The sequence below is a fragment of the Phymastichus coffea genome, unplaced genomic scaffold, assembly GCF_024137745.1.
Source record: "Phymastichus coffea isolate CEN01 unplaced genomic scaffold, Cenicafe_Pcof_1.1 PCOF00019, whole genome shotgun sequence".
NCBI classification, from domain to species: Eukaryota; Metazoa; Arthropoda; class Insecta; order Hymenoptera; family Eulophidae; genus Phymastichus; species Phymastichus coffea.
Window position 1 is genome coordinate 926787 of NW_026706830.1, and position 9977 is coordinate 936763.

The following is a 9977-nucleotide window of genomic DNA, read 5'->3' on the forward strand; positions in this document are numbered from 1 at the left end:
GCATGAGTGTACACTGTTCTTTAAATTAGCATTTCAACGAATTCGACTTCTTCTTTGGATTTAGCTTCTGGATAAATAACTCCTGGACTATTTGTGGATGATTCAGAAGATTGAGAATCCTATTCCTTTGTATAACCATAGTTATTGTTGGTATCAAACCATAGTAACAAAGCTAACGGTGTGTGTCGCCATAATCCAGTTTCGGCCCCCCTCAAATCTAATATCGCGGAATAATAAATGTGTTTGAAACTATATTTTTCATAACGTTTTTAAATGTCCGGCGATTTAATACTCATCAATTTAGATTTTAAATATATAGTTATTATTGGTACTAAACCATATTAACAAAGCTATTGGTGAGAGTCGCCGTAATCCGATTTCGGTCCCCACAATTACTAACATTGCGGAATAATACATGTTATCCAAACAATACCATTAAAGATTATTGAAAATGACCAATAAATCAATAAAAATCGATTTAGATCCTAAAAATATAGTTATTGTTGGTACAAAACAATATTAGCAGCGCTAAAGTTGCGTGTCGCCGTAATCCGGTTTCGATCCTCAGCAAATCTAATATCCCGGATGGTACATGATATCCAAATAATATCATGAAAGATTATTGTAAATGACCCACAATTGAATATAAATCCTATTACATTTTAAACACATAGTGATAGGTGACAACTCGCGCGAGTCGAGTTTGGCCCGTACGAAGGCTCTTTTAACAGCCGAGCGGCCTTAGACTCGGGCGGTAGTCAGGCTTTCGGGCACCCCGGCGATAATGAAATCCGTGTTAATTATAACTTGACACTCGATATCGTTTTCGTAAAATAAATAATTGAACGTTTATAACGTTCTTCGGTTATTTATTAAAAGCAAAACTGTAATAGCGACTCTCTTTAATATAGCGGCGAAGCATATGGATACACTTAAAGATGTTTACAATTATAATATTTATTCTAGTCTCTTTTATAACATAAATGAGTTAAACAGAATAGAGATATATATATGTATGCTGAGGCGCGTAATTTTCGCGTTGCGATATCTAGTATTTTTTGTTACATAAAAATATAATAGTATTACTCACTTCGTATTATTACAGTAAATATAATTTGGTCCAAATTATTATTCGGTTCGTGATATGGCCAATCACCTTTCCTTTCAATCTGGTAAGATTCAATCGGTCCTATATGTTTTTACAATGCTGTAGTAATGCGCAGGACAATGATAGTTGCTATGACTTTATTTGTCTAAAATCTTCTTTATCTAATGACATAGGAACACGCAAAAATAAAAATGATAATTCCCATGATTTTCTGTTTATGTAAAATTATCGAAGCAGTCGCACTCGATACTTCTAATTTTTTATTATAACTCAAAACAATTAAAACAACTCAGACTTTTATTATAGTTTTAGTTTCAGTAGGAAAAGAATATGCGGCCTTCTTAATTGAGCGCTCGCTTCTAACTGACTAATTCTGCTCTCCTCTGCTTTCGCTGGTTTATTATATAGCCTTTGTCTTTGTCCCTAGCATGCCGTCTCTCTCTAGCATATACGAGGTGTGATCAAAAAGTAAGGTGAATTTTTATTTTTCTCAAAAAATATTTATTTATTCATCAATTTTTATTTTATCTCCTTCAAAGTAATCCCCCTCGGATATAATGCACTTGTGCCAACGCTTTTTCCAATCCTCAAAGCATTTCAAAAAATCATTTTTTGTGATCTTGTTTAGTTCATCCTTCGATGCCGTCTTTATCTCCTCAATCGTGGCAAAACGCCGTCCTTTCATGGGCCTCTTCAGTTTTGGGAACAAGAAGAAGTCACAGGGGGCCAGATCTGAGGAATACGGTGCCTGTGGCATCGTTACTATGTTGGTTTTAGCCAAAAATTCGCGCACAAGCAACGATGTGTGAGCAGGGGCGTTATCATGGTGCAAAAGCCAAGTTTTATTTTTCCACAAATTCGGACGTTTCTGGCGGATTGCTTCGCGCAAATTACGCATAACTTGCAGGTAATATTCCTTATTTACTGTTCTACCCTGTAGCAAGAACTCATGATGCACCACGCCCCTGCAGTCAAAGAAAACTGTAAGCAAAACCTTTACATTTGATCGAACTTGGCATGCTTTTTTTGGTCTTGGCTGATCCAGAATGCCTCCACTGGGACGATTGAGTCTTAGTCTCGACGTCATAACCGTATACCTATATTTCGTCACCTGTTATAACCCTGTTGAGTAAATCTGGATCATCGTTGACGTCATTCAGTAGCTCTTGGGCGATGCTCATGCGACGTTTCTTTTGGTCGAAATTGAGCAATTTCGGAACAAACTTCGCTGACACACGTTTCATGTCTAAAACACTCGTCAAAATTGATTGGCACGACCCAAATAAGATGCCAATATCATCAGCAATTTCTCTAATGGTAATTCGACGATTTCCCAACACTATTTTCTTCACTTCTTCAACATTCTCATCAGTTGTTGATGTGCTGGGGCGTCCAGAACGAGGTTCGTCGTCGGTGTCTTCTCGGCCTTCTTGGAAGAGTTTATACCACTTGTAAACATTTTTTTGGCTTAAAGTAGACTCACCGTATGCCACTTTCAGCATTTCAAGTGTTTTGGAACATTTGATTCCATTTTTCACACAAAATTTAATGCAAACTCTTTGATCCATGTTTTTAGACAGCAGCAAATCGTGGAGCACGCAAAACACTTCTAACCTTGATGCCTCTCACAAACAAACCAAACATACTACAAAGCTGAAATTTGGAACGTATGTTCTAGACGAGTGTACCGACATAACCAAATAAAAAAGTCGAAGATCGAACGGACGTAGCCCGCTAAATTTCAAAATTCACCTTACTTTTTGATCACACCTCGTACGCTTCGGATGTTTACGCTTCTCGTGGCGGGTCGTCTTACCTAGCTAAGCACGCTGACTGCAGCATGCAGTCCCAGCATGCTGGCTCAGCGTGAATCAGCCTCTATCGCTCATTCCCACCGAGTCGCGCACACGAATACTGCTAGCTATGCTATGTCCGAACGGAAATCCCGAGAGCAAGGTTTTATTCGATAGTATATATTTGTAACATAATAAGACGTCACGTAACACATAGTTATTGTTGATACCAAACCATAGAAACAAAGCTAAAGATGCGTGTCGCCGTAATACGGGTTCGACCACCAGCAAATCTAATATCGCGGAATTGTACATGTTGTCCAATCCATATCATTAAAGATGATTGAAAATGACCGATGATTTAATACAAATCGATTTAGATGCTAAAAATATAGTTATTGTTGGAACAAAACAATAGTAGTAGCGCTAATGTTACTTGTCGCCGTAACACGGTGTCGTTCCTCAGCAAATGTAATATCCCGGAATTGTACATGATATCCAAACAATATCATGAAAGTGTTTGTTAATTTGGTGGTTTTTATTTTGAATAATGTTTCGCTTATCACGAGTGACTTTTTAATGTAAAAATTGTCCATAAATTTATTGTAAATTTCGTGTTATCCACTTATCTATCTTTAATAACTTACGAGTATAAATTTAAAAGGCGATTTTTCTTTGAAAAGTGATTTATACTAAAAATTCGTTATTTTCGGCTTTATTTTTTAAGTCACTAATTTTTAATTTCGAGCGAGCCATTTCGCGACAAAACCTGTGCAAAATTTATGTGAATATCAAAAATAGCGTCGTAGGGGCTACCAATGTTAAAAAGGAGCCATTTTCACTAGTATAAATTCGCTCGTCGCTGCGGCAAGAGGACGGACAATCCTGTCTTGCTTAACAGCACGAGCACTGTTTGAAATAAAGACTAAGCTATTTCCTCAGATCGAATTTCATTATTCAGTGGTTAGCCCTGCTATTCCTTTCCTATATGATAATCTAAGCGCTCATCTCATATGACTCTATTTCTTATGAGAAAAAAGCAGTCTTAGACTATCTCCTCTTTTAAAATGAATACTGCCTAGAAATTGAACTAAGTATTCGTTGCGGCATTATCGGGCTTTTCCTCGATAGATGCAACAGTACTTAGTAGTATTTCAAATGGTCTATTGAAGCAGCGAACTACGTGGATAACACTGTGTTCGCTATGCGATGATCGTAACAATATCAAAACACAAAGTACTTTTACGTGTCAACTTCTTGCTTACTCTCGGAAACGCGATTATCAATACATCTTAGAGTCCGAAATTATTTATTTATATAACGTAGGATAAATATCAAACGTTACATTTGGTGGTGTTGTGGGCAGGGGCTCTTTGAATTTTGTAATTAGTTTTCGAATTGGAGACGTTTGAATTGTTGCGTGCGTATTAGAATTTGGCGTTATGCCGAATAGTAGAAAATCGAAACTTGCCAAACGCCAGAATGCTGCATTAAGTTAGGAAGTTCAAGAATCAAGAGCGAGAATTAGTGAATTAGAATCACAATTCGTAACGAAAAGTCACATAACGGCGACAAATATTCGAACCTTGTATGAGGATTTGTTGTTTGTGCATAATATGTGCACTTTCATGATAGATTCTGTGCCTGTTCCAGCGGCATAATTATATATTACTTATAGTTAGTACGAATATTTTAGAATGATTTCTGCTTTCTTACTCTCTTACGTAATAAAAATATTTAGAATTCATGAAAAATGGCATGATCTTTTATTAATTTGGTGTTAAAAACCAATTTCTCTTACATTCAAGCAATTATCGCACTTACTCTACACGTGATGACTTTTTCAACATTTCTCTGATAAAGATGACGGTCTAAGCTTGATTGTAAAATGTCTGGAAATAAGCGTTATTCAATTTATACGTCGACTAAGGTAACTTCAGATGCGATTCTAAATGAATTGAATAACGAGGTTCTCGATGATGAGCTAAATGATTATGATAAAAAAATACGAGAATGGGAAAAATTTGTCGTAGGGGAGTTAAAACAATTAGATTCCGAGAAAACTAAATTAATTCCTGATTTTGCCACAATTTCAGAAACCAGCTTACCAAGAGTTACTAAGAAGTTACCAAGAAGTAGTAATTTCCGCTTTAAAGTCCAACTTAAATAATTCAAATATAATTATTGAACAGTCTAAAGAACGTTGCGATGAAAATCTTAACGATATTATCCGCGCTAAAGATAATATTATGGATGAAATACAAGATAATATTTCAGAGCTTCGCGTAGAGATAGAAAAGTCGAAAGGTAATGATAATACACGGTTAATGAAACTATTGTCGAGACTTTCAAGCAACCAATATTGACTTGTCCAAAATTTGACGAGAGGTACAAATATCGTCCGATTAAGTATTTAAACGACCTTAAGTGATATCTACAAGCGAGCAATTGTAACACGACTCAGAGATTAGCAATTTCGATGACTTTGAGCGTTTATTCAAAGAAAAATTTTGGAATGCTGAAATCCGTCGAAATATTATGCGCGAAATTGAATTTAAGAGATGTAATCCTAGTGATAAAGTCACGAGATGTAATTACGCCATCCGCAAAATAAATTTAGCATACAATATTAACGATAGCTTAGATGAGGAAGAACTCATCGATAAGCTATCCTGGCATTTCGATAAGGATGTACGCCTACTAGTACAAGCTAACAAGTTTTCGAAAAATATCTGAATTTATTAGAGTACTTTCTTCTTTCAATAATGATGATTACATAAATAATCGAAATTCCTAAAAGAAAAAAACGAACGAGCATCAGGTGAATAGTGTTTTCATTAATCAACCTGCTCACAAACCACAAAATAAACGGCGAGTCGCAAGTCGAAAGTTTCCTCCGAGGAGACCAGAGACGAATAAGAACCTCAACTGAAAATCGCTGTCCCTTCAGGAAACGAGTAAACATAACTCAGATAATGTAAATAAATTTCAACGAGTAACAACGGAAGAGAGTTGTAATTTAGCCAAAGGATTAACAGAAAAATTATTATGCATTATCTTCGATAATCCTCGGGATAAAATTAAAAGCGAACCCGAAAGTAACGAATACATATATAAGGAAATGCCCGGAAATTAACATAACGTAGAGGGTATTCCGGTTGTTGCGTTGCTCGATTCAGGTAGCGACATTTCAGCTATTTCCGATGAATTCTACAATCATAATGTATTAATTCTAAAACCCAAACCAACTTTGCCTATTAGTGAACACCTAATTAAAGTGACTACGGGACAAAAAGCAGTAAAGTTAAAGAAACAAATTTATTTAAACGTCAGATCGGGTAGCCAATACGTTAATGTTACCTTTCTCATTATTCCAATTTAGTTAACAATTGCATCATTGGTTATGATACCATAAAAAATATAAGGATGAAACTTGACACTGATCAGAAGAGTATAACTTTTGAAATGAATAATATATTAGGTTATTTGAGGTATAGAGAAACATCTTTAGATGAGAAAACATATCAAAATCTAGCAATTCTGAATAAGTATGACAAGAATCATAGCGCAGAAGCATCCTTGTTCGGAAATCTAACCCAAAACCACATGGACGTAGGCTTATACTATCGCAGACGTGTACTGTCTGCAGCACTACTAAATGTAACGTTTGATCTTTATCCTAATTTATATAAATAAATAGTTTGGACTCTAAGATGTATTGATAATCGCGTTTATGAGAGTAAACAAGAAGTTGACACGTAAAAGTACTTTGTGTTTCGATATTGTTACGATCATCGAATAGCGAACATAGTGTTATCCACGTAGTTCGCTGTTTCAATAGGCCGTTTAAAATACTACTAAGTACTGCTGCATCTCTCGAGGAAAAGCCCGATAGCGCCGTGTTAACGATAAAACGATACTTTTTATCTTTTATTATACTTCTAGAACGTACAAGTAGATTCTTTTATTATTAGTTTGCAAGAGGGGTCAGCCACTGCGCGCCTTGGACTGGTCTCTGCTAAATTTTACTGGGTTCTTTCTCGGTCAAGAAAGCCGGCGCTGACTTTCACGGGCCGACGTTCGCGCTGGTTAGGGAGGATGATTCAAATAATCGAACACTTTAATTAACTTATATTACATATGGCGATCTCATTTATTGACGCCTTTTCTCACAGACTCGCTACAAGATTTAATTCGCCGCGACGAGCGCACTCGCTCAGCCTTTCCGCGATCAGAGTTCGCCTGATCATGCGAGCGAAATCGCTCAGCATGCGCGATAAAATACGCTTAATACGCTAGAATCGGCAATCGAGCGGGAGTTGGCGTGAGAGAGAGTAAATTAGCGTTAGACCCACCGGGTGCCGACGGTCCGTCGGTAGAGAGACGAAGCCGGCGAAAGCGGAGACTCGCTGGAAATGGCGCCCTGGCGACGATGGAAGTTGCCGCAGGAAGGGTCGCAGCACGGCCTTTGCTCCTCGGTCGATGAATGGTCGCTGTGGAAACTGGCTCTGCTTTCAAAATAGCTTTTCTCACTGGCAGGTATAACTGTCGCACTAGTGGCAATGGTTCCTCTGCAGCAAACCTTGTCCAGGGCGGTCCTCACTAGGCGACCCTAACTACTCGAGGACTCGCGCCTAACTGCCCTTCTTCTCTCTTAATTTTCTAATCCTCGCGCCGCTGCGCTCCTACTTCTCTCGCCGCCAAAAATCAGTCGAAATCGCTCTCTCTCTCTCTCTTTCTGTCTCTCGTTCTTCTCGCTCTTCCCGCTCTCACTCGCACTCACGGCGACACCTCGGCGATCGTCGCGCTCCTCTCTCCAGATCCTGCAACGACACAAGTATGTAGTCGCTATATAGCGTATACTTGGTCGCTGCGTTCATGCAAGGAGAGTGTCGCACACAGGGCCAGCGAACATCGCTATAGCTCTGTCACAAGTTGCTAAGTAATAAGCATGTTGTTTAATCAATCAATCTTTTACTGTTGTACACATTGGTTGTTTATTGAATAAACATTATTATTCAATGATCTTTATTTTATTACGTTTCGCAGTATCATAGTTAAATACAAAGTTGATCATTGTTTTAACATGGTAGCAGAACAGTTGTTTTGTGTGAAAAATACGTTTCTTTTTTTTTGCGTGACAATATTGATCTCTAATCAGAATCTTCGGATACAAGCGAAGGATATAAGTTGACGCAAGCATGGAATGGCACGGAATTGAGAAACTGCGAGGAGCAGAAAATTGGGGCCTATGGAAGTTTGCAATTCGGAATTTCCTACGAGCAATTGAAAATGCTTACGAGGTGAGCGTTGCTGAATTAAAAAACCGAATGCGTTGGTTGAAAATGATATAACTAACAATCAATAAACTGCATACGATACGACTTTAAAAATAAAGGAATAAAGCTAATCGAACTGCAAGTCATATTATTGTTGGCACACTTGAATCAAATGTAATGGCTTTGCTGGTGACATGTGAAACTGCAAATGAAATGTGAATTAAATTACATTCGATAAATGAACAACAAACGAAGCAAGCTGCGCATATTGTACAGACTAAATTTTTCAATTTTAGTTTTGATCCCATGGAAGATATTGTGAAGCATATTGTGAATTATGAAGGCCTTATTTTACGTACGCAAAACTTGAAAATAAAACCCTATAATTCTTCACTAATTATCAAATTCTTGGATACACTGCCGGAGAAGTATGAAGGTCTACGTCAAGCTTGGTGGGCAAGACCAGAAGATAAACAAACCTTTGCGAATTTGATAAGCTTGTTGACGTCAGATGAGATACGTCGTAAGCAGCAGGTAATTAAGATGAAACTGCAGCATTGTTGGCAACAAGAATGAAGACAAGAAAAAAGAATACGCAAAGCGGGGGTAATTACTACATGAATAAAGGTGCTCAAAACAAGTATTTCAGCGATAACAAAAGTAGACTTATGAATTTAAAATGTTATAAATGTCATGAAAAATGACATTTAAAACGAGATTGTTCAAAGAAAAATGATCGTTGCGAATCGAATTTGTCAACGTACAATAATGATCAAACTTTTGTTGCAGAAATTTTGACTACAGAATGTGATGAGGATCTGTAGATTATGGATTCAGGTGCCTCGAATCATTTGACGAAAAATAAGGATTGTTTTTGTAATCTTGATTATTTTGAAAATCCAATTAAAATTCATATTGGAGACAAGTTTAATATGGATGCAGTGGGAAGAGGAAACATTGAGTTTGAAGCAATTGTCAATGAAAAATGGTCGATGTATGTTATGAAAAATGTATTGTATGTGCCACAAGCAAGACATAATCTGTTCTCAGTTACATCGGCTCTTGATAAAGGTCTTGAATTTAAATGGTCAAGTACATCGTTTGAATTTTTATGAAACGGTAAGGTTAAAGCTTGTGGAGTTCGACATGGAAGGCTTTTTCGAATGTTAATTCGCATGAAAAATACAAAACAACAAGTTTCAGGTTATAATGAAACTAATTAAGCTTCAAAAGATTCTTTGCAGGTTTGGCATAAGAAACTAGGATATCAAAATAAACGTCATGTTATGCAATATCTTAAGAAAAATGGGATTGATGTAAAAGATGATAAAGTTTTTTGTGGAGCTTGTAATGCGGTACATTACAAAGCCTTTCCTGGGTGCTGCATTATTTGCAACACCTCGGAAAGGCCATCCCCGTCCCTTGCCGCCCCGTAACTGGTTGAATAAAATAAAGATAAACGCGTCCTATATAAAACAATTACCCTTTTTTATGTCCGAACAACCACGCCGGAGATATGGGCAAAACAAACTCGTCAAACGCGATCCGACGGACACCTAAAGAGCAGACAGAAAAAAGGAGCGCACCACGGAAAAAGAGAGCGCACGCACACACTCACTCACACACACTCCCGACCACGTGTTGCCGACCGGCGAAGGAAAAATGGAAAACTTGACTGGGAAATGCAAGGGAAATGCATGTTGATGACACATGCAGATCCGTTACACTCCCAGACACCAACACTAACACTCACGAGGCACTGACACTCCTGGGGCGAGCAGAAAATCGCCGATGAAG